The sequence below is a fragment of the Alligator mississippiensis genome, chromosome 4 (assembly GCF_030867095.1).
Source record: "Alligator mississippiensis isolate rAllMis1 chromosome 4, rAllMis1, whole genome shotgun sequence".
In the NCBI taxonomy this organism is placed as follows: Eukaryota; Metazoa; Chordata; order Crocodylia; family Alligatoridae; genus Alligator; species Alligator mississippiensis.
In genome coordinates this window covers 79,154,301-79,178,636 of record NC_081827.1, presented here as the reverse complement: position 1 = coordinate 79,178,636, position 24,336 = coordinate 79,154,301, and the positions used below count along the sequence as shown (strand labels likewise).

The 24,336-nt window shown below is 40.3% G+C and overlaps 1 protein-coding gene across 2 annotated transcripts in view; it reads left to right on the top strand.

Moving 5' to 3' along the window:
- The window catches only part of PPFIA2 (PTPRF interacting protein alpha 2), a 706,597-nt gene that overhangs the window by 201,669 nt on the left and 480,592 nt on the right, over positions 1-24,336 (top strand). The window lies entirely within an intron of this gene.

Sequence of the window (24,336 nt, the reverse complement as noted above, 5' to 3'; positions counted from 1 at the left end):
GACATTGTGGACCTTTTAATTAAAGTAGCTCCCAAGAGTCGCTCTAACTAAAAAGTCATCCCCCTCCTCCTGGATCATGTGTATAGGCACCCAAAATATCCTGCTTTTGCTGATTATGATCACCCTTTTCACTTTCAACTGACCCTTGGTTCATTTAGAAACAGAAAAGAATTACAGAAAACACTACATTTCCAAGAAGATGCAAGACTGGAAAGAGCATATGGGAATGGTACTCCAAATAAGCTCCCTCCAGAGGTGGTGCAATTGCCTACCCTGGAAATCTTCAAGAGGAGACTGGATAGTTGCTTTGCTGGGTTCATCTGACCCCACCTGTCTTTCCAGCCTGGTGCAGGGGGCTGGACCCGATGATCTTCTTCTCCAGTCTCACAGTCTATGAATTTAAGTTACATTTTTACATACACTATCTGTATGGAGACCAGGACTTGGACAATAAGTGGCTTAAAACAAGCAAACACCCTTTTGCCTCCCTCCCCCCTCCCCTTACTATGTTGTAGTAAACAATCTCAAACCGATATTAACATTGAAAAACAGATGTCTGCTCTACAGAAGAAGGGAGCTGAGATAAAATAGCTACTGACCTACAATCCAGACCAGAGCATAGAGTTGAAAAGATGGAAGTAGAAGAATTTTGCCTGAAGACAGGTTTTTGTCTGTTTCTATTGTCAGATGAATGACTTCAAATGAAACAAAAGTAGATTTTATCTTTGTTCATTTATCTCTGCAGACTAAAGGCTTCATTAATGTAGTGATTTCTAACTAGGATGTTGGGGTGTCCTGGTGTTGCCAGATGCTTTCAAGGGTTTTGTGAGGTGTGAAGATGCACAGATGAGCTGAGTATATTAACAGGTTCAAGTTTGTCCCTTCTTGAATAATCCCCCACCTCCACTGCCCAGCCCTTGCAAGGAGATGAGCACTGTAATAGATGCATTCATTTTTTAAATTGGGTACCATTCAATTTACAAACATTATGGCGGGGTACCCTAAGTCCAGTGAGGGGTGCATTAAGTCCAAAAAGGTTGAGAACCACTGCATTAAAGGAATGTACTTTTCCCTTGCCAGCAACAGTGGAAAAAACACACTAGACTTGTCATCTAGGGTAATTTCTCATATACCGGGAGTTTGTAGATGCAAAATCCCTATCGCTGATCTTTAGGACCTTTTGTAGGTCATCTGAGTCAATCATAAGGTTGTCTGCCCCCTTACCTGCATCCTGGAGCTCTTAGGCTACTGAAAGAAGTGGATCAGACCCCCCTTTTCTTATTAACCTCCATAGGTGTTTCATGGTTTATCTCTGATAAAGCCTGTACACCTTGAATTTGAACTTTGGCCTGTCTAGATTTAGGGCATAGCAACACAACTAATATCTTTGGACAGACCAACACCTGATTAAGTAAATGGTAAAAGAATGGCCAATCCTCAGGCAGCAAGAAAGACTAGTGATCTTCATTTACACTGAAGACTGACCTCTGACAGAATCCAAAGCTTGCTAAAGGATAGCACTATTTCACCGACAAATATATGAAGATGAGAGCATAATGGAGAAAAAAAATCATTCGTATGCTGGCCCCCAGGTGATGCCATCATGCCAGGAGATCTCCTAGTTTTCTGTCCTATCACCCAATAAAGAAGCAAAATTGATAGCAATGATGCAGTGAAACATGGCATAAATTTCAAGGGATTTTTTGATACTGTAATAGAAGAGAACTTTCCTATTTACCCTTACTGAAGGAGCTAAATCTTATTTCAGTGAGCTGTGCAAAGTACTAAACAGCGTTATCAGTTGCAAATACCTACATTGTTTATCAGAACATGAAGATGTGTGAAGGACTATTGCAATACTCTGTTGCGAACTTCACGCATATTTGGAAAGCTTTCTTAGACAGAATGGATTTGCTTCATCTGACCAACCAACCTGTATCTTACCCAGAGTTTTTATTGGTTGATGCATTCATCCATGCAAAATGTTCTATCATAAAGAAGTTGTGACCAAAGACATGTTAGATTCATGTTGTTCCTGGTTTCTGAAAATCATGTACTTTGTGCCATTCCTGGGTAAGGTAAGAGAAGGTCTAATTTAAAAAAGGAAACTTCTTTTTCTTCCTCCAAGCATGAATATTTAATACTTTCAGAAGTAACTGAAGTTTAGCAACATTGGGTCTAGCCAACCATTGCACAATATTGAACCTCCCACTTCTGAAAAAAATCATAAAGAATTAGGACAAAAGCAATTGCAAGCTTGTTTAACAGCAGCTATGTCAGGTTTAGAATACTAATTTAGATTTGGTTTAGAATGTGGAACTGAAAGCACCTTAGGGTGAAGTGTTACGTTACACTTATACCATAGGAAGGGCACTTAAAATGTGAACATCTACACGTTAAAGGTCATTAACTCATGCTAAGTGCCTTCTGAAGATTTCTAAGTTATGCCACTTCAGGCAAGTGGCAACTCTGGGCTGAGCTTTCTATCTTGTGTTGGGGAATCTTCAGCCTGCTTCATAGAGATGAGCAGGGATCCTGGTTTTCTCTAATTTAAAAAAATCCCCAACTTTCAGTTTAAAAAAAAAAAAAAGAAAAGTAATCCAAAATCCACATTTTTTTTAAATTTTAAAATGAAACACCATTATATAGATAGATATAGATTAGTGGTGTTTCATTTAAATCACGGGAAAATGTGGATTTGGGGTTACTTTTTTATTAACTGAAAATTGGGGATTTTTTTTTAAATTGGAGAAAAGCAGGATCTCTGGAGGTAAGACAACCATGTTGCAGTCCTGCAGGATCCCAGAATTCACTACTTTCTTCCACCCCTACCAGGGCAGGGATAGAGCCCAGGTACCATGGCTTCTTGCCTCTGCTTGCCATCCCTCTAGTAGCAAGTCAGGGCTGTGCAGACAAGGAATTAACCCTGAACATGTGACTGCTCACAGAACATTCCAACTTCAACACTGCTTAACATTCCACAAATTTAGTATTTAATATATTAAGTTTAATGTGTAACTTCACCCTTAGTAAAAATGATGGCTTATCTTCTCTCAAGTCAGTGGATAGGGGCACACTTCCAGTATCATCCCCTGGATCCTTTCCAGTTTTCAAAACTGACCATGCCATTTATCCAAGAGACTGTATCGGAGTCCAGTACTAGAAAAAAATGTGTTTTTGCTTGCACTGGGCCCCTCACTTCTAGATTCCTGTGAAGAATTTTGCAACCATGATTCAGTTTCCTTCAGCTGAAAATACTTGCCTACTGTTTCATTTGTAGTTGAATTATATACCCCCTCTTCCCTTACCGTTCCACCAGCTCTGCACAAATATATCCAGAATGTTCCACTGCATTCACTTCCTCTCAGGGAAAAACTGAAAGAACAAATATTTAAGGTGTGGGATACGTTGTTTAATGAGCAGTTGGAATCACTTGGATATTGCTGTAATTACCATGATATAACAACCTCCATTAAACACAACATTTGATTATTCACATAAAAGAGTGGGAGGGATGATGAATGGGAAATTATTAGGATTCCTTCTAGAAAAGCTGTCTGGGCTGATGGAGAGGCAAATGAGCCTACTAGAGGACATGGAACATTGTTCATAGTACCATCAAGGACTATGTCCCAACCTAGATGTATCCTGCAGCCATTTACCACCTCCAAAGAACATTTTTACCACCTCCAAAGAACAGGCCTTCCCTTCACAGTCCCTGACACAAGATGTAGGGAAGAGTGTCCACTGGCATAAGTGGAAGAAACTGGTCTGAAATTATACTGTTGTAAAGCAGAAGAAATTTTTTCTCTTTCACACATGAAATCTTACATGATATAGGGTTATTTTTCAATTCTTCTGTATCACGGAAATTGTTTCCAAGAGCACAATTGAGTATACCTGGAAAATTAACTAAGCTAGACAAGACCTGTTGAAGTTCTCTGTGTGATTAAACATCTATGGATACTTATTTGGATGGAAAGTACTGAGCCTACAATGTAGGCATATTATGCAGCTGGCATAGTATGGCAGTGTAAGAGTGATGTTGTACCCATGATGGTCCAGAAGTTATGCAAGAGGCATGGAGAGATTGACTCCTCCCGTTCCTGTTTCTGATAGGCCTTGATCTCCCAGTACTCAGCTTCTTTTCTTTTGCTAATTGTGTGTCAGCTACACCTGAGAATTTCACTCGGCCCCTCCCCTACACTGTGCTTAACTTCCTATAATCAGAGACCCGAGGAAGAATATCTTACTTTTGAAAGACTGTCTAGCTTTATCACAACTACATAGTTGGTCCAATAAAAGATTTTATCCTAAAAAGCCTTGCCTCTGACATAATGTGTTTCTGAGTAGAAGGACTGAGAGCACAAATAATTTAGAACACTGATATTATGTCCACTGTGCTGAGAGAGAGAAATTTCTGTCCCTGAAAGGAAGAAAAGAATAGATGGGAGCTAACTGGTATTCCTCTTTCTTTATTTTCATATCTGCAGATCTTCTGCACACACTTTAGCAGTGAAAATAATTACCAGAGTTGTGTGGTTTCAAAAGACAACTACTTAGATGTGCCAAGACTCAGAGGCTTTTAGAGAGATTATACAGGGTAATTACCAGCAAAGTCTTTTTCAACATAATCTTTCAAGTTAAAATTTTAGTATTCTCTTTCACATTAGCATGAATTAGCAATGTGCTAAGGTATATGTTGTCTGGGTTTCTTCTGTATTTAGTACCATAATTACAAAGGAAATGCATTGCAAAAGCATGATGGCATGTTAATAGAGAGAAATGGGGAAACAACATCAGGCAATTGCTTGATGGAATATGATTAGGAGATCATTTTATTGTGAACCTTTTAGTCTTCTGAAAAATTCTCCCCCAGTTGGAAGTTGGCAGCGGCCCATTATGTGAAAAATCAATAAATTGTTTGTTTCCTTGTGAAATAGCAAAAGTGAGTTGTGTTGACCTGAGTTCCCTGACCCAGTGAGGAATCAGTTGATCTAGTTACTGCTCTTGATATGCTTAATACAAGAGGACTATCTAGAACTGAATGAGTTGGAGAATTTCTGCCCTTTTTTCCTACTTTTTTCCCCTACTTTTTTCTGTCTGAGTTAATTTCTCAATTTCTGTTGTAAACTTTATAGTAGAAATGTATATTTTAGATTTAAAATCATGGGCGATTGGTGCCACCTTACTCGGGGGGGCACGTCCCCCCCACCCCCCCCAGCAACCAGTCAGTGACCGGGGGGGGAGGGGGGGGTCCTTCTACGGCTGATCTCACTTCCAGACGTGACCACAGTGCTTTGGGAAGTGGCCGCAGTGCTCCTACTCCCCAACCAGCACTGGCGCTCCTGCTGGCCCCTCCTGCCTGTCACCTAAGTGGGGAGTGCAGGCAATCAGGGAGTGCATGTGCACCCCCGTGCACCACCTGCATATTGCCACTGTTTAAAATCAGGCAAATTGACATGAAGGTCCACATGAATTTTGGACAAATGTGGACTGGAAGAATGGATCCAGTGTCTATAAACAAATGGAAGAGAGACTAGCCCTATGATCATTAATTTAAGGTTACTGTTTTTTGCTACTTACTTGTGATACCTTTTATACTGAGATGAATCCAATGCAAAACCATTCAAATAGTTTTTAGAGTAGTATATTTAAAAAAGCAAAAAGGAACATATAGAAGAAGGTTAAAATCTTGTTGATTTTTTTTCTGTCATCTGCTGTGTCTGTAATGCTTTCTTGGGGGGGTAATAGCTCTAGTTATTTACATGCTATTAAGTACAGTAATATAATTGCATTTTTAACCACTAGAACTATAGAATTCCCAAGTTCATTGGGAGCAATGTTAAATATAAGTGAAATGTTCAGTTTTTTGGGGCTGCGTACAGGCATTTTGGGAGGTTAGGTTGAGTTAAAAATAGCCACCTGATGTAACCTTAGGTTGGTGGACTAGTGGGGGAGATTGGGAGGATTAGGGGGACAGGTGGCACATATGGGGGCACTGGTGAGGTGTGGGAGGGTTTGGTGGAATCAGAGGGGCTTGCAGGGTCCATAGGGGAGCTTGGGGGAGAGGTGGGTAGGATAAATATACCTACCTCCCATCCCTCTCTGCCCCCCATCCACTGGGACTTACTTCCTTAGATTCTAGCATCAATGGCACTGATAAAACTGGCATTGAGAGCAGCTTGCAGGATGTGGGGTTTGGTGGGTTGTGGGGGTGTAGCTGTCTAGTCAGCAGGGGATGCAGATTGTCCATCTGGGAATGGGGTAAGAGGGCAGGCTAAAATAGCCCAGTACCAGGGAGTGAGTTAGGAAAGTGCAGGCCTGGAGCTGGGACCAATAGCTGTTCTTTTCCAGGCCTGGGCTGTGTTGGGAACTGTACAGAAGTTTGAGATACATTGTGTTGGCCACTTCTAGACCAACTAAAGTGAGTTAAATTACTTCAGAGGCAGGGTTAATTTAGATCGGGTCAGCCAATTTTAGACTGACGTAACTGTCCTGAATTTCTGTATGGTTTGCTAAGATTGACTTAGCTAATGTAGGATCTGCACCTAGGCAAACTTAGTTAAGTAGGGTGGCCATTTTTTAATACTATCTAACCTCCCCGTAACCTCCCTGAATGTCTGTATGCAGCCTGGATGTTACTACATTCCATTATTATATTAAAAATAAGCAGATCGGTGAAATAAGGCATCCTCTACTTATTTCTTGTATTGGTTTTTCTTTAAAAAAAAAAACTGCAAACCAAGTAGCATGATAAACTATAATGAAAGAATAATAATATTACTTTTAAATTCATGAACAAAAGAAAAATAAAAAATAATTCTTTATAAAACACTGCCTATGAATAATGTTAGAGATTGAGCTCAATTTTTTTTCTTACTATGCAATACAGATATTGCAATGAAACTGTTAATACCAGTGGGAGCATCTACATATGAAATTAATGTGATGCAATAAATTTCAGAGCAGTTCAAACTGAAGTCAGCTGCTTCTGAGTGCAGCATCTACACGTGCTCCTGGGACTGCAGCAATTTGAACTGGGGCAGAGCAGCCCTGGGCTGTGAGGAGGTATTGGGGGTCAGCCCCAGGCTTTGGATGGCAGTGTTAGGCAACAGAATGACATGCAAGTGTTGGGGGTCTGGCCCCCAGCTGGCTGGGCACAATTTGCACCCAGAAGTCACCATCTACACATGCTTTTAAGTGTACTTAATAACTCTGCTATTAGATAGAGTAGTACTACCCACAACAGTATTATCTTATAGCAGAGTTAATTAATTTACTGTGCCCTAATACCGACACACATGTAGACTGTGGTGCTTTACTCTGGAGCTAATTAGTTTACTACATAGTAAAGTGCACATGCAGATGCACCCAGTTTGTCTCTAAATATTCCTGCACTGATGCTGGGGGTTTCCATCACATGACCCTTGAAGTCTCTTGCTACCCTATGAGTGTCTAGCTTTTCAATTAAAAAACTTGTAGATATATAAATGACACTAAAGTAAGGGGGAAGGGTTACTTTTAAAATACCTTTTATTAGGCTAACTGTATAGCTTGGAGAGATGTTGGACAAACTTCTTTGAGGCACAAAGCTTCCTTTTTCACATCTGGAAAGAAGCAGATGCAGGCCAGGCTAAATAACAGAAAAATTCAATGGTCTCTGTTTAACTCAATGTGAATGAAATTCAGCATTCACTTAAGGCAGGAATATCAAAGATGTGACTCATGGGCCTCATCTGACCTGGAGAGCCCTATTACCTGACTTGTGGTGTTGCCTGTGAGTCAGACTGAACTGAACACTGTAGTGGCATCTGCAGTGCATGGTGCCAGGCGCATGTGACAGGTTAACTGAAGCTAATGCAGTTCTTTATCCTAGCCAATATTAGTATAATAAGGATTTTATTTTGGCTTTTCTTAGATTAAGTGAGGGGTTTTTATATGTATAATATTTAATGGGTTTTTTGTTCATTCGTAGGAAAATCTCTTGTGGTTTGCAAAAAAGTTTGTTTTCTCTCAAGGATTGTCATGTGCTTGAATTTTGTTTTACCAAATTTAAGAAATAGAGTGGTACTTAATAAAAAAAAATTATCTTATGGCCATACTACATTTCTTTCACTTCTGGGGTGCCTGCCAATCGCTCTAATATACATCAGGGTTTGAAATCAGCCTCTCCAAAAAAGAGGCTGCAGATTTTTCTTTAATTTCATTAGGTAATAACTCTTTCTTTCTTTCAAATACTTTACCGAAAATGTCTTGGCTTGTTACAGTTTTTTACCCCATAATGTGTGCCTGGCAATTTTACCTGTATTTCATTGGCATATCTGTCTTTTTTAATTTTAAAGAAGAATTAAATTCATCCTGTACTTCATGAACTACTTCAGTGTTGTCATGAATCTTATAACTATGACATTCATTTTAAAATATTCTGCCCTGTCACATGTACCATTATTTTACAAATGGGTGATGAGCCATTTCACCTTCTGCTAATGCTTCTTTGTACTACTTAGGACAGACAGCTGCTGTCTATTTTAATTGATGGAGAAAAGACCCTTCATATTTGCATTAATTTTGACTTGGATGCTATCTTCTAATTCCATACCATTTATTAAGATTTATATTTATGACTAAGAATGTCTAACTTTAGGATGTTGACAATGTGTGGTGTCAGTAATTTATTCAAATGTGTGGAGTTATTTTCAGTTCCATTTTGTTCTAAGATTTCACAAGAATACATCAGGAGGGTCGAGCAGTTGCCCTCAAAGCCTTTGTTTAATTTATGTTCCCATATTTTCTTTTCTTTTTTAGATGCATCTAACTTCCAGTGGCAGTTAATCTAGTTTGTCTAGCTATAGGGAAGTTCTCCTTCCCAATAGTGGTAAACCTAAGCCTAGGAAGGGTAGGAAGCCTTGATGTCGTGCAAAGTGAATGGCTCAGGCCTGAAGAGGTGGACCTCAGTTACATTTGCACAAAGCTATTGCCTGTGAATTGTGCTTTTAGCATCAGTTGGGAAAGCCTGACATCATCAGGATGTCAGTAAAGATGTGACGGTATAGAATTTAGGATTTGATTGAGAAATAATTGACTTCATGGACCTGTAAAATTATGGGAAAAATCAATATTAACCCTCAGCTGTAATGAATTGAATAATATTTTCTCCCTGTTTAAAATTAATTTGCAGATAAAAGTGACTGAATGAAGAACAACTAAATCCTGGATTTACCAAAAGGCAGCTGGGCATGACTAAGCTTAATGTATTTATTTATTTATTTATTTATTTAATTGGCTATTCACAGTTGTTAACAAAAACAAATTGTATTCAATGGCAAAAACTATTACTCTGCTTTTTTTGTAAACTTTGCTTAATGAAATCTTCTGATACCTGTATCAGTACTGACATGGGAGAAGTAGAAATTCTTGCTGCTTTGTGTATTTGCATTGCAGAGGATGTTCCGATTAATCTGGCATGTATTTAAATGTATTTATTTACGTCATAGCAGTGTGATCAGCCTTTTGATTAGTGTGCACTAGGATTAGACATACAATATATAGCTCTATTTCTCTGCGACCTCCTTGAATCTGGTGTTTGAATTTAACCTGGGAAAACTCAGAGAGAAAGCTGAACGAACATAAGTGGTGCAGTGTCTGGAGCTATCCTCAGGTAACCTTTTGCTAAGGCAAACAGGCTGTTACTTTCTTCTCTGTCACCTAGCGAGAAGTTGCTCTAATAACACCTGCAGTAACTGGCTACCCACTCTAGATTCTGGTGTAATTTGTACTGGTTTACTGTGTTGTGAGTCCAAATCCAGGATTACATCCCTAATCATGCAAATAGCCCTCATTCTGATGAACAAAGTAAAATACCTTGTTTTTAAACCAGAGCTGCCCATTATCTAAACTTCTGAGGGCTGAATGCTGCATAGGCCATCCTCTAACTATAGAAAGTTAAATGCCATCTTCACAGTTGGTACACAGCTTCAGCTACACTGTTTTCCGTAAGCAGCACAGTTTATTTAGATCGGTAGTGTACAGAATACACATTCACCCGGGGGTGGGGGGGGGCATGAATCTTAGACTGGGTTCCAACATTTTTAAATCAATCCGTGTGCGCCAAATTTCTGTTCTGTTATAGGTATAGACTGGTTTCTGATCACTTACACCAGTAGAAGTGTAATGTCTGTACCTGGCCTTCAAGAAAAACATCTGCTTTCCCACCTGCAGAGACAGACTTAATGTATTTAATGATGTGATTAGATGTGTTAATTGATATTTTTTGGTGTTTATAAAGGATATTTGGTACAAAGTAGAAAGTGCTGTTGAGATGGACTGATTTAGTCAACGTTAAAATGTTGGGCCTTTCCTTGAGCTTCAGATCCAGGGTGCCAACTTTTAAAGGCATGAATGTGGTCACTAGACAGACAAATTAATCAAAGCATTTGTCAAATTAAGAGGTAACTAGAGAGTAATGCCAGAACTGTATTTATTTCTCTTTGAGAACAACAAAGTCTCCTAAATACTAGGTTGATCAAAAAGGAACAATTTTAGCAGAATTCATTAGGAGCTAGACTCCTCTCCTACTACCAGTTTAACACAAGTCCAATGCAATTTCAAAAGATAATAAAGATATCATTAAAGATGCACTGCAGCTTCCTAAAATCTGAAGTCAATAGTTATCTGGATACTATATTTTCACACTTGTCTTATAAGACTATGGTTTTCAAATTTCCTGAAGACACAGAACCCTTTTTTATCACTACTTCTGCCACAAAACCCCTACCTCTGGCCCTGAGCTGGGTGAGATGACATGAAGCAAGGCAACTCAGTCCAGCAATGGCAGCGTGCAGCCTCCTGACTCAATCAGCCATTATCCCCAATCTTTGTGGCATCGCTGATGACCTAGAATGGAACTCCAGGGTTCCACTGAACAGTTTGAAAACCTCTGGTACAAGAGTTTCAGGTACAGATTGAAGAGCATCAGTGGAGTAGATGGGTCTAAAACTTCTAAAACCCTCTAGAAATCACAGTGAGGATGCAGCTTGGTGTGCAGCAGGAATGAAGGAAGTCCAAACTATATTCGTGGTTGCATTAAGACACAGATGAAAAACAGTTAAGGATTAGTTATAATGAGGCTATGCAACTTCTGAATGGCTGGGGGGGTCACACACTGCACACTGTGCAGGCTGCATGCTGTAGATGCTGCATACTATGTGGGCAGCACAGATCCACACATTCATTGCCACATGATCGGCATGAGTCCTGCTTGTCTGGGCATTGGGCTCACCAGGTCCCCTCCCACCATGCTGCCTTGCCCCACATCTTTCATGTACAGAGCTCTGTGTAATAATAAAGGGACTCCATTTGGAGCTTACCATCTTGTATCTTTATTTCAAGAGCATTGTATTCAGTGCTGCTGCTTGTAGTTACATGGTGCATTGTGTATTCAGAGCTGTTGTGCAGTTCCTTAAATGCATGGAGCTTCCTAGTATCACCCTCCAAATCATCAATGAAGTCTTGTTCCAACCTGCAGGGAACCTACAGGTTGTTATACCAGAGACCTCAGCCCCAAGAGCAGCAGGAGTAATGGAGGGAGTGGCAGCTGATTTGAAACCTGTGAGCTGCATATTAATTCCTTGGACTGTATGCAGCCTGTGGACCACCGGTTGAACAGTCTGAGTTATAACAGCAATAGATTGAATAACAGGGAACTGTATCTGAAGCACTTTTCTCACCTTCAGAAGAAACAACTGAGATCAAAAATGATCCAATGACAGGATCAGTGCCAGCAAAGATTTTCTGATATACATATGATGAGAATGTAAAAGCAAAGCTCATTTTATTTTGACAGAAAGGAACTTAAAATGAAATTTTTACAGTATTAAAAAGGAGTCAGTTAAAGTAAATCAGCTTTTCTGCTTTGCTGTTCTAAATTGAGAGGAGACAAGCACATACAATTAATAGCAAGCAAGTTTAAGGCAAATAAAAAGATTTTTCATAAACTATAGAATTCACTGTCACAGGCAATCATAAAATGAAATGTTAGCCAGGTACATCACTGGTGCAAAAATAATTTGACAATGAAGCAGGAATTAGTAGCGGTTATGCCTAACAAGTCCTTTCTCCAAAATGTCATATATATTTCTGTAAAAATATTGTTGCTGTCTGTGTCTGAATCATCCATTCTAAGTTCAGTTATTGGTAAATAGTCACTTCCTACAAAGATTTTATACTTCATATAATTTCTGTAAATCTCTACTGCTGACTAATGGAAAGTTTTCTGTAGGAGGACTAAAAAATAATTATGAACATTTCTAAAGATTTAATTAAAACAAACTTTCTAGAAAGTGATGATCTCAATTTGAACTCATAGTCTCGCTGAGCCACCTCAGTAAAGTTGACACAACTTTTCTAAGTATTCATACATAGAGCTAGAACAATTGTAGAAACTGTTTGCAAACGTTTACATTTTCCATCAAATTTGATTAATCTCTTTTTATAAAATAATTCTAGCAATCAAATTCAGTAATGTGAATATACAGCAAAGCCTGAATTTTAGGTGAAAGTAAACTTCAGATTTGTGAATGTCTTTCTTCTAAGGGCGGTGCTTATGCTGTCAGAACAGAAACATATTGCATGATCTGTGTTATGTAATTTATTTCATGTCATTGTATCTGTGGTCTGATGCAGACACCTGAAGATCCAGTCTGATTTTAAAAAGTCTACAGGTTGGGAAATGCTCTCTGAAATTGAACCTTGACTTTAAAATGGGGGTGGCACGTGAACTTGTGGCTTTGACTTAAAAAAAAAAATATTAATGAAAACTCTTCAGAAGCTAGTGAGCAATAATAACACTGGCAAAGGCTGTGAACTTAACTGGAACTGTGAACTGGTGGGAGAAAGGTTGGGTGGAGTGCAGAGGTAAGTTCACTTTCCTTTATGGTGCATCTCTCCTTAAGCAGCCACAAAGTTAGGGGAAGAGGAGAATGGGAGAGATGTTTCTCCTTTCAAGCCTCATAGCAGTTCAACAACCTGAGTGAAAGCAGAATAAATTGTCTTTTAATTTATAGAGTCTGTTAGGTTTGTCAGTAGGTATGTAGGATAAGCCTGGCTTCAAATTTTATCAGACCTGCCTAAACAGAATTTAATATGAAAGACATTTAAGTCTGACATCTAGGCTAGGAACAGGCATTACACATAAACCAGCTTAAGTGATGAGAAACTGGTTTAAACCTGTAACAGAACAGATGTTCAGTGAACATAAACCAGTCTGAAAATGGCTGAAACCGGTTTTAGATAAACCTGGTTGAATGTAGTATCTGATTTGGCTTAAACCAGTTTATGCAAGGTCTGTCCCAGACCCTTTGCTGGTTTAAGCTAAACCATAACCCCCCAGGATCCCAGCATGCTCTCTGGGCTGGGCAGGGCTCTCTGCTACACAGCAGATCTGGCTCCTCCCCTCTGCTCCCTGGCCAGAGCTACGGCAGAGACTTGCAGGCACAGCAGGGTCTGCTGGCTTCCATATGCCCCCTCCCCATCCCCCCACAACTCGCTGCTTAAGCAGAGATCCCTTCCTCCTCTCTCCCCTAGCACAGACCATAGCCAGCATGTGGTATGCTAGCTAGTGCTGTGTAAGGCAGATAGGACAGTGTCCGCTTAGGGCTTTTTGGAGGTAATAAACAGCTCAGATGGTAATGTCCCTGCATTCCTTCCTTTGGAAAAGGCAGACAAGGTTCTTTGGGTAAATCTGATATCTTTTATTAGACCAACTAAATAGTTGGAAAAAATTTTCTTAGCAAGCTTTTGGGTTTAAAAACCCTTCGTCAAGCTGAGGAAGCCTTCACAGTTGGTGTGTGCTCTTCCTGGATTGAGTAGTAAAGAAGCCAGAGGCTGGTATGCATTTTCCTTTGGAAAAAGCTGTTTAAGAAGAGCTTGTAATGAGTGAGGCTTTGTTTTCTGATGGGATGTTAAATGCTGAGAACAGAGCAGATAAATGCTCTGTTACCAAGCTTGGGGCAGGGGGGGGAAGGCTCCCTAATCACAGTGTCCTGCTGGGGCCTGGCCATACCCTTCTCAGCGCAGTTCCGTACAGGGGAAGGGAGGGCTGCTCTAGCACCACCCGGCTTCTAGCCTGAGCCACTACAGGCATGTGCCTGCATTTCTGCGATGTCTGACCAGTTACAAAACTGATTTAGCCTAGCCAGGTTAGACTAACCTACAAAGATTGAATCAATTCAGGCTCAGGCTTTTTGAACGTCTGTCCCTAGCCTTAAAGATGATGCTATGATGGGAATCCCAGCATTCTTTTACTTCTCTTTTTTTTTTTAATGTCTGCCAGCAACCTGAATGTACAAACAGATGCAAATAAAATATGCACGTAAATAAATAGCCACACTTACCTGAGTAACAGGATGTGCTAATAGTTAATGACCCCAAGACAGATGCATAGACATTTTTTGTCACTTAAGGAACTCATGGTCTTGAGAAGGAGAGGTTGCAATTTTTTTAAATACGGAAGACTGCTAGTTTAGAATATTCCCATAAAGCACTGTCTGCTACTCTTGCAACAAAACTGTTCTAAAGTTGCTATTGCAGGCCAAGAGAAGATCACCAATCATAAGAGAATCCTTTGGTTTCATAGAACTTAAGGTACCTTTTGCTTCTTGAATGCTATAAAAGCTTCTCAGACCGCTAGCAGATAATTAATCTTCAGAAAAAATAGAATTGAACCTAATGCATATTAGCCCCAGGACTGGAATGAGTGGAGATGTGGACTACAGCAACCTTGACAACTCCCTCTTCAGTTGTGTTGCATGTACAAGGTGTTCTCTGTATATTGGTACTCTACCAATTTTAATAATGATTTTTGAATTGGTAAAAACAAGTTAAGTATTGCACATTTTCACACTTTAGGTTTCCAAAGGAAACATTTGTTCTCATAAGATGGCAATGGAGCCAACACAATCTGTTTAATGTAATATTAGGCTACATTGAATATAAATTTGCTGATTATTCAAGCCAACTGCTTGACTTGAAAAATTTTATGTTTCTGGAAAATATTCATTTTATTGTTCATTTAAAAACTGAAGTTCATGTTTGTATTTTCCTTGTGTTAAAAGATCTCAGTAGTCATTCTTTTCCCTTTCATTCCATTTCCCAACAGGAGCTGTACATGTTTGAACAGAAATGAAAAAAAAATCACTCCTACTGGTGTATGACCTCCTACAACCTTGATCTGTTCCTAAAAGTATATTTACTTAGACATTCCTAGTATAGTTGCAGAGGCACTTCCTTTACTGTGAACACCTTGAAATGCTTTCTTGAAGTTCTTTAATAACTTTTTTGTAAATGCAAACATGTTTCTAAATCAAAAGCTTAAGAATGGCTTGAAACCTGCTGATATATGCAATTACTAATTTAATTGCCAGGCATAGGTCCAGAATAAGTCAGTGTTCATTTTAAAAAAACCTGGAGGAGGAAATATGAAGCTCAAGTATAGGAAACCTTAGATCACTTCATTTACTTATTCTGTTTTAATGTGTGAAGGACTCGAGTTTCAGAATTTTATAATTTTGTTATACTGTAATACCTAAAATAACATACACATTGTATAAGTTTCTAAGAAATATCTTCATTCTTTTTTATGATAATAGTACAAACAGCAAAAATTAGTTACAGTTTTAAGTTACAGCTATAATGTCTGGGACCTGACCATTTACAATCATAAGGCAGTGGGTGCAGCCAGATCATAAGTGGAGTATAAGCCTAAACTTGGGGAATTTATAGTTACATTGCTCAGAGGAGAGATGCAGAGAATATTGTTTCTCAGGTAGGGATGGTAAACACAACCAGCTTGGCTGCAGGAGTGTGCATGCTGCACTGTGCTTTAGCAGGGATGTAGATTGCAGTTTCTCTAAGTAGCCTGTTTCAGTGCTTGTCCACCCTTAGAGCTCCTTAGACGTTCAGGTAAAAGCACAGTAGGGTCTGATGCAAGTCCACGTAAGCCTCCTGTCATACCACGTGCGTGGCAGGATGCATGATTGTGGGATCCAGTGTCAGATCCAATGACACCTTTTTGCTGATGCAGGGAGAGCCCATGATTCCACAGCCAAGAGTTCTGTAGCTCAAGACTCAGCTCTGGCAGTGCTCCGTACATGGCTGTGGCAGTGAGTCCCGCAGCTGAGGGGACTCTCAGGCCTGGGGCTAAGTCCCATCAGCACCCCATGCAGCGCCTAGTCCAGCCACAGGAGCATAGACCTTGCTATATATGCAAACTAAAGCTGGATAGAAACCAAGTGTAAAATTATTACACATTTTCCAGCTGTAACTTTATAGCTGGATGGATCTTTTAATGGTGTGATGGTCACTTTGCACCTATAGGCAGTCTAAATTAATTGTGCAATTAACCAGTTAATTGTGTAATACATTTAACTTGTAGTGCCTTATAGTCAGAAATTCCTCCTGATCTCCAGCCTAAATTTTTCTGTTGAAGCTTGAGGCCATTATTCCTAGTCCTGTCATTTCAGGAGGAGCCTCTGTTAATAGACAGCCTCTATCTACCTCTTGCTATCTACAAATTTTGCAATAGCCAGGGTTTGGGGTATGCTATAATGAAGCAGTCCTTTTGCTAAGAAGAGCATGGTAATCACACTTGTGCTTGTCCCATACTTGTTTTTAATGAAGCCCTAAAAATGTTTAGTGTCATATCACAGAAAAGACCACCTGGGCCACCCAGTCATTTTTCCTGTATTGGCAGACAATTACATGTCCAAAAATGTCCACATGAGCATCCACTCCAGCTCTTCTTGAACACCACAGAACAGGGCAGATTGTATCTTGTAGAGGTTTTAAATTGTACAGTAAGCAACAAATCCTGTCTGTTGCACCAAATCTTTTGTATATTGCGTAAATTGTCATAAATTTTACTATTTATATTGGCTGATTTTTCTTGCATTTGTGGAGTCCCCTGTGGTTCAGTGGTAGAATCTTTATCTGCCACACAGGAGACCTGGGTTCAGTTCCTGGATGCTTATACAACTATAGTCATGGAGGAACCAAATTTCTGGACTGTGTCTGGACTCAGATTCTATTTCAATGGCCTAAAGGGGGGATGGAAGATCTGGGCAGTCTCCGTACTCCTGCCTCTATGCATCGGTGTGGGTGACCTCTCATGCATATGCCATGATCCTAAAAGATTGATGTTTGGTAAGCCATCTCTTGTGTTTGTACTTGGATTCTTCTAAATTAAATGGGGACAGAAATACACAACGGTGCAACATTTTTTTCACCCTCATTGCTGCTTTTAATGTACAATATAGGGTCAGTGAATTCATAGATTCATAGATGTTAGGGTCGGAAGGGACCTCAATAGATCATTGAGTCCGACCCCCTGCACAGGCAGGAAAGAGTGCTGGGTTTAGATGACCCCAGCTAGATGCTCGTCTAACCTCCTCTTGAAGACCCCCAGGGTAGGGGAGAGCACCACCTCCCTTGGGAGCCCATTCCACACTTTGGCCACTCTAACTGTGAAGAAGTTCTTCCTAATGTCTAGTCTAAATCTGCTCTCTGCTAGCTTATGGCCATTATTTCTTGTAACCCCCAGGGGCGCCTTGGTGAGTAAAACCTCACCAATTCCCTTCTGTGCCCCCATGATGAACTTATAGGCAGCCACAAAGTTGCCTCTCAACCTTCTCTTGCGGAGGCTGAAGAGGTCCAGGTGCCCTAGTCTCTCCTCATAGGGCTTGGCCTGCAAGCACTTAACCATACGTGTGGCCCTTTTCTGGACGCTCTCCAGGTTATCGACATCCCTCTTGAAGTGCGGTGCCCAAAATTGCACGCAGTATTCCAACTGCGGTCTGACCAGCGCCCGACAGAGGGGAAGTATCACCTCCTTGGTTCTGTTTGTCATGCATCTGCTGATGCACGATAAAGTACCATTAACTTTTCTGATGACTTCGTCACACTGACGACTCATGTTCATCTTGGAGTCCACTAGGACTTCAAGATCCCTTTCCGCTTCCGTGCCTCCAAGCAGGTCGTTCCCTAGGCTGTAGGTGTGCTGGACATTTTTCCTCCCTAGGTGCAGCACTTTGCATTTCTCCTTGTTGAATTGCATTCTGTTGTTTTCTGCCCACTTGTCCAACCTGTCCAGGTCTCCTTGCAGCTGTTCCCTGCCCTCCGGCGTGTCCACTTCTCCCCATAGCTTTGTGTCATCCGCAAACTTGGACAGAGTACATTTCACTCCCTCGTCCAAGTTGCTGATGAAGACATTAAAGAGTATCGGTCCAAGGACCGAGCCCTGCGGGACCCCACTGCCCACACCCTTCCAGGTCGATACTGACCCATCCACTACGACTCTCTGGGTACGACCCTCCAGCCAATTCGCCACCCACCGGACTGTGTAGTCATCCAGGTCACAGCTTCTTAACTTGTTCACCAGTATGGTGTGGGATACCATATCGAAGGCCTTCCTGAAGTCTAAGTAAATGATGTCAGCCCCTATTCCTGTGTCCAGGTGTTTTGTAACCTGGTCATAAAAAGAGACTAGATTAGTCAGGCATGATCTACCTGCTACGAACCCATGCTGGTTTCCCCTCAGCATAATTTATCCTGCCAGGCTCTCACAAATGTGAGCCTTGATAATTTTTTCAAAGACTTTGCCAAGGATGGAGGTGAGACTGACTGGCCTATAGTTGCCCGGGTCCTCCTTGAATTGAATTTAAGCATTGCTGAATATGGAAACATTATTGTTCAGGACCCACATGATTATGGTTGATATAATATTTTATTGAGATGTAACTGTTAATAGATAGCTTTCATCTAACTTATCTGTATTTACCTCTGAAGTGTATGATTTATAGCAGGCCCAGCAAAATTTTTCACACCTACTCTTGTCCTAGCGCATTTTAAAAGCTTGAATTCAGTTCAGCACATGTTGCTAGTAATTTAGGGCGCAGGCAGAAATGACATTTGTCCTGTGATTGGCCCCATGAAATTGCTCTAAAGCCATGCCCAAGCAGAAAAGCGCAGCTGAAGAGCCCTCTGATTCAATGACAAATTAACCCTCATTGTATGAGTGCTTAAATGAAGCTGTTCCTAAGTGGAGTGACTTCATTAATTTCTTTCTGCTCCAGTTGTAGCACATAGTGGCTCTAGCTACTGCCTCTGGATGGGAGGGGGAGAAAGCAGGGGAAGGTGGCCCCTTCTGTGGTTTTCTCAGCCCCGCTGGAGTGGAGGGTGCGGGTAGATTGGAGCCTCCTCAACCTCAGACCCATGGAACTGTCATCCAGCCCATAGTGTTCCCCACAGGTCCAGAAATTTGGTAGCAGGAGAACAACAGAGGTGTAAAATGCTCCCAAAGCCATTGCAAGCAATCCTGCTTCCACTTCCCCACTGCCAGATTTCCAGACCCATGGAAAACATTGCAGTTCAGATAACAGGGCCCCATACACTGTATTGTGCTGCAACACAGTTGTGCTGTATTTTGCTGGGACACGGTGATGCCTGCAGACCAACTCCATATGCTGACACTGCACTGGATGCAGCCTGTAGACCAGCCCTGCACTATTCATCTAGTCCAGGGGTTGGAGATGGTATCCACTTAAGACGTTTAGTCAGGTGCCTGATGAATCCATTTTTACGGAGTCCTCCAACCATCACACCAAGACCTTCACTGTGTATACCTAGGCAAGAGTATGAAAGAGTGGAGACTGCCTAAAACCTACCACCCCCACTTTAGAGCACTGAGACAGAATTGAAATGCCTGACTGAGTCCAGATCTTCAGTGACTCAATGGTTGTAACTTCTGCCAGAGAGCAACAGATGAGAACTGGTGTTCACTGCCTAACGCCTCAGCGAGGGCACATTTCAACCAGGGTAATGTCCCTTAGCCTTTCTCCAATCAAGGAGTACCCACATGGCAGTGGCGGCTGGGGTTTTGAGGCACCCTATACTCACCTTACTCTGGAGGTTGCAACATTGTAGTGTTTTCTGGGAGCTACCCTTCCTCCAGTTGGATGCAGTTTATGGTTATACCCAGGGCCAGATATACCATTAATACTTACAATAATATCTGTGTGGATAAGTTCCTGATTACTATGGAATTAGCTTATCAATATATGGAAATTTTTAAAGGATAGTTTCCTTTAAAATAGATATAGTAATGTACTAAAAGAATTGTGCGCAGGTTCTGATGCACTTATGTTGAACTGAGCTTTATTCCATGAGTGACCTCTATCAAGTTACTATGCTAACGTAGAATAAGATGATAGTAAACTGGTTATAAGAGCAGAATTTGCTCAAACTCCAGGTCCAAGATTATTTGTGGGGGGGGGGGGGGGGCATAAATAGAGATTTTTGAATGCCTTGAGAAAACCCAAGACACCTGCTTTTTATTTTTGTTTTCACCAAATCTACTGAGTACCCAGCTTCTGAAAGCCAGCCAGTGGACATTATAACCCTTTAATCCAAATTCTCTAATTCCTTTTAGACATTCAGGGTTAGAACAATTATTTTTAAGTGACCAAATCTGCTTTTAGTTGTATACATATCTGAACTAAATTTTAGAAATGTTGGTTTTAGAGGTATTTGACATTTTAGACTTCTGGACCAAAATTAAATGGCTCTATTTGATACACTACAGTACTAAAACCTTGTTTTATATTTTTTAATATCTTGTTTAACATACGTTTCTCTGGTTTGAAAATACACACACTCCTGCAGATACCAAACATATTTCTTTCTTGTTGCCTTTCTTCTGAAACACTTTTAGCACAGATTCATTCATAAATACTCACTATTATTAATGTTGGCATTAGTGTGAAATCATTTGTTATACTTGCTCATCTATATTTGTATGCTGATCATGTTAAAGATCAATGAATTGTACAGTATTGTAGAATACGAAGTGGCAGTGTTAGCAATTCTATCCAATTCTGTTTGTAAATTAACTTTTAATTTGCACAAGGATAAAACTCTTTCATTTTAAGACCAGTAGTATGTAGTCTGTTCACATGAAACTCATCAGGATTCAAGGAAGTGGTTTTTACTGATTGCACAGAAGTATCCCATATAGTGTTTAATGGTGTAATGAATAATATTAATATCAATTATTTAATATTCCAAATGCTTTACAAACAACAACTAATGTCCACAAAAATTCATAGAGGACTACAAATATACATTGTTAATTATCCCTAGTTTAAAGTGGAAAAATTGAGACAGGTTGGTGAAATGACTTGTACAAGGCCATTTAAAAAGTGGGCAGCAGAATCAGGATTAAAAATTTGGAGTTCCTCTTATATAATTAGATTATACCCTCTTTAGTTAATATTTTCTTTCTAGTTAATATTTTTCAGGCGTATCTTGATCATTTTCTAAAATTCCATCAAGATTTGTGTGCTCACAATCTTAACCTGCAGAAGTATGGAAAAATGTTTTTTTTTCTAAAGGTCCTTGAACTAAAACCTGGTTTATTAACGGTATACTCCTTTCAGTTCAAAGGACATAAACTCTGCATGAGCAAGTATTTCTATGTTCTCAGCCATGAATTGGGCCCTCTTCACCCCTGCCTGATCTACAAAAATGGTCTCTTGACTGCTTATGCTTTTGCCCATCTGTTTGTGTGGCATAGTGCCTGTTCACAAGTAGGTCAGAACCTTGCCAGGGGGTATCTAGGCCAGACAATGGGCCTAGATAGGAATAGTGCAGACCCTGAATTTGAATACTTTTCTTCAGGAAGTTCCTCCTTTAGTTCAAAATTAAATTTTTGGTTCCTTCTATCTTGATATGTGTATTACAGAACCTGAGAGCAATACCTGAACAGTGTTGGTGGGAGAGGAAGAGAAAATAGCCTAATGCCATGGGAACATGATAGGGGTGGGATACTGGTGTCAATCTTGCATGCTTTCACTGTGTCACATGGAAATAATGAAAGAACATTTTACACTTTAAAATTTGGGAATTCTGTGGAACCTATGAAGGGATATTTGACAATTTGTACTTGGGTGGAAGTAGGTAGTAAAATCACTTTCTTTTTTGCTTATCTTTTTGTAATCAGAAAAAGATAGCTGAGGCTGGAGGTATTCAATATTGGTATGACCCACTCCTTAAGTCACTTGTTCTCTAAAGGAGACCATTCAGTCACTGGAAAGGAGTCTGTTTATAGGAAGGGAAATCCTTCATTCAGGGGATGAATGAAGGTTTGTAAATTCTTGTTTTATTGGAACAGGTTACTCCATACTGGGGAGCAACCTAATTTATATTTGATGTGTAAAAGGCAGTGTAGAGGATGATGGTGTTATACCAAGTGAGAGAGTTGTTTATTTGACAAATGATATAATTTGTTTTTATATATTTCTTTAGGAGCACACAGGCATCTGATTATGAACAGTCGTAGAATATATATTATTAATCTTCCTTTCTGAAGGGTGTGTTTATGGACTGTGATCTGTTTTCTGTGCAATACTGGTACGTAACAAAAGATATTTTTTTCTGTTGGCTTTTCAAGCCTCAGTGCAGTGCTTTCCAAAAGGAAGTACTAAAAGCATGGCTCTGTAGCAATATTGCCCTACGGTGATGTGTAGATGTGCCCACAGTAATTTCAATCAGTTTAGCTGTCATACCAATAATGAATGCAAAAAAATGACAGTTAAGGATTAGATTCTAAGATGATGAAAACCACCTTAGCTTTAAGAACTTTCAAAGTGCTATGGACTTTTATACCAGCTGACAAGTTGGGTTCTAAATTTTCTTCCTACAATTTTACTATCGGAGAGAGCTCATAAGGCCCAGCATGCTAGTATTCAAATTTATTCATATAAAATACTAGGAACAATTTATTTATAGTGGACCACAGCCAAACAGGAGGAGATTTGTCTGCTAGAGTTCCAACTCTTCCGGAAATAGTACATAGCTTCTCTTGTCCTGTTTGCTGCTTTCACTCTGTCACAAACATGTGACAGAATAAGCAAAGCGCTCCCTCATGCACAAAGCCAAAACATAACTTTACAAAAATGTATGCAATATAAAATCATTTCATTCCACTTCTGTTTCAGAAGGTATACTTATAGTGTCAGATTACATATCTAAGGCTGCATCTGCATAAGACCAAAGCCATCCCTAGGGGCGTGTGGGGCCCGGGGGCTGGGAGGGGAGCAGGGTGGCGAGTGGCTGGAGCTGGCAGTGCTTGGTGGCAGCAGTGGTGGTAAAGCTAGCAGCGCTCAGCAGCAGCGACATGTGGCAGCCACAGAGGGGCCTGTAGGGCACTGTCTGCGGGGCCTCCCAAAGCGTGGGGGCCCCCGAGTTGCCCTGCCAGGGATGGCCCTGCATGAGTAGCTTGTTACTACTGCACAGTAGCATTGTGTGAATTCTTAAACTTTAAAGTCAAGTTCCAGGGTTAATCATGTATGGCTATGCCATGCTTTTAGTTTTCATATGTGACAAAGTCGCATGATTTTCCAGAATGAAATCACAACACATTGCCAGGTTTGCTATTTGAACTCAAAACCCACTTTTTTGGCCTAGCTGGGTGCTCCATGTTCCCAGTAGAGAAAGAGGAAAAAGTAAGGGAGAAGGGGAAAGGCACAAGCGGGGGGGGGGGGGGCAGGTGGTAGGAGGGGGAAGGCACCAGGGGACAGGTAGCAGAGGGGCAGGCACAGGGGGCAAGTGGCAAGGGGTGTGAGGCAACTGCTTGTCCCCCAGCTGATGCTTTCTCTGCTACTACTGTCCCTGTGGCAGCAGTGGGAGGGATGAATCTAAGATGAATCTTCAATAACTAGATTGTAGACAGGGAAAATTAAAACAAATATATCATTTTCTATGCTTACAATCTAATTGAGGGGGTCATCTTAAATTCCAGGCCATCTTAGATTTGAGTAAATATGGTAGTTATGGGCATTCACTAGCTGTGCTTCATGCTAATCCACTGAAGAAGTTTGGCATTTGATTTAAACACTAATATTTTTTATTTTCCCATTTTGCAAATATATAAAATTCTACTTTCTAAATATTCCATTCTGAATTAATTGCATGGAATGTATTTCATTTATTACGTGAAGGATCTATCACAGGGAAGTTCCAGTTTTTCCGAAGTTGTTACAACTTCCTAACATATAAAAGAATGCTGTTGTAAAGAGATCACTGATTTATTGTTACTGGCAGCTTTCCTACACTACTGTAAAGTGTCACATGCTTATTCAGAATCAATAATCATATGACAAACATCTCTTCTCTTTATAAAATGTCCAGTTTTAATGCGCTACTTCTGATACTTAGGATAACAGATCGAATAATACTGAAATTCTTTTTCTGGAAATACTATTTTGTAATTTTAACCAAGTTTGC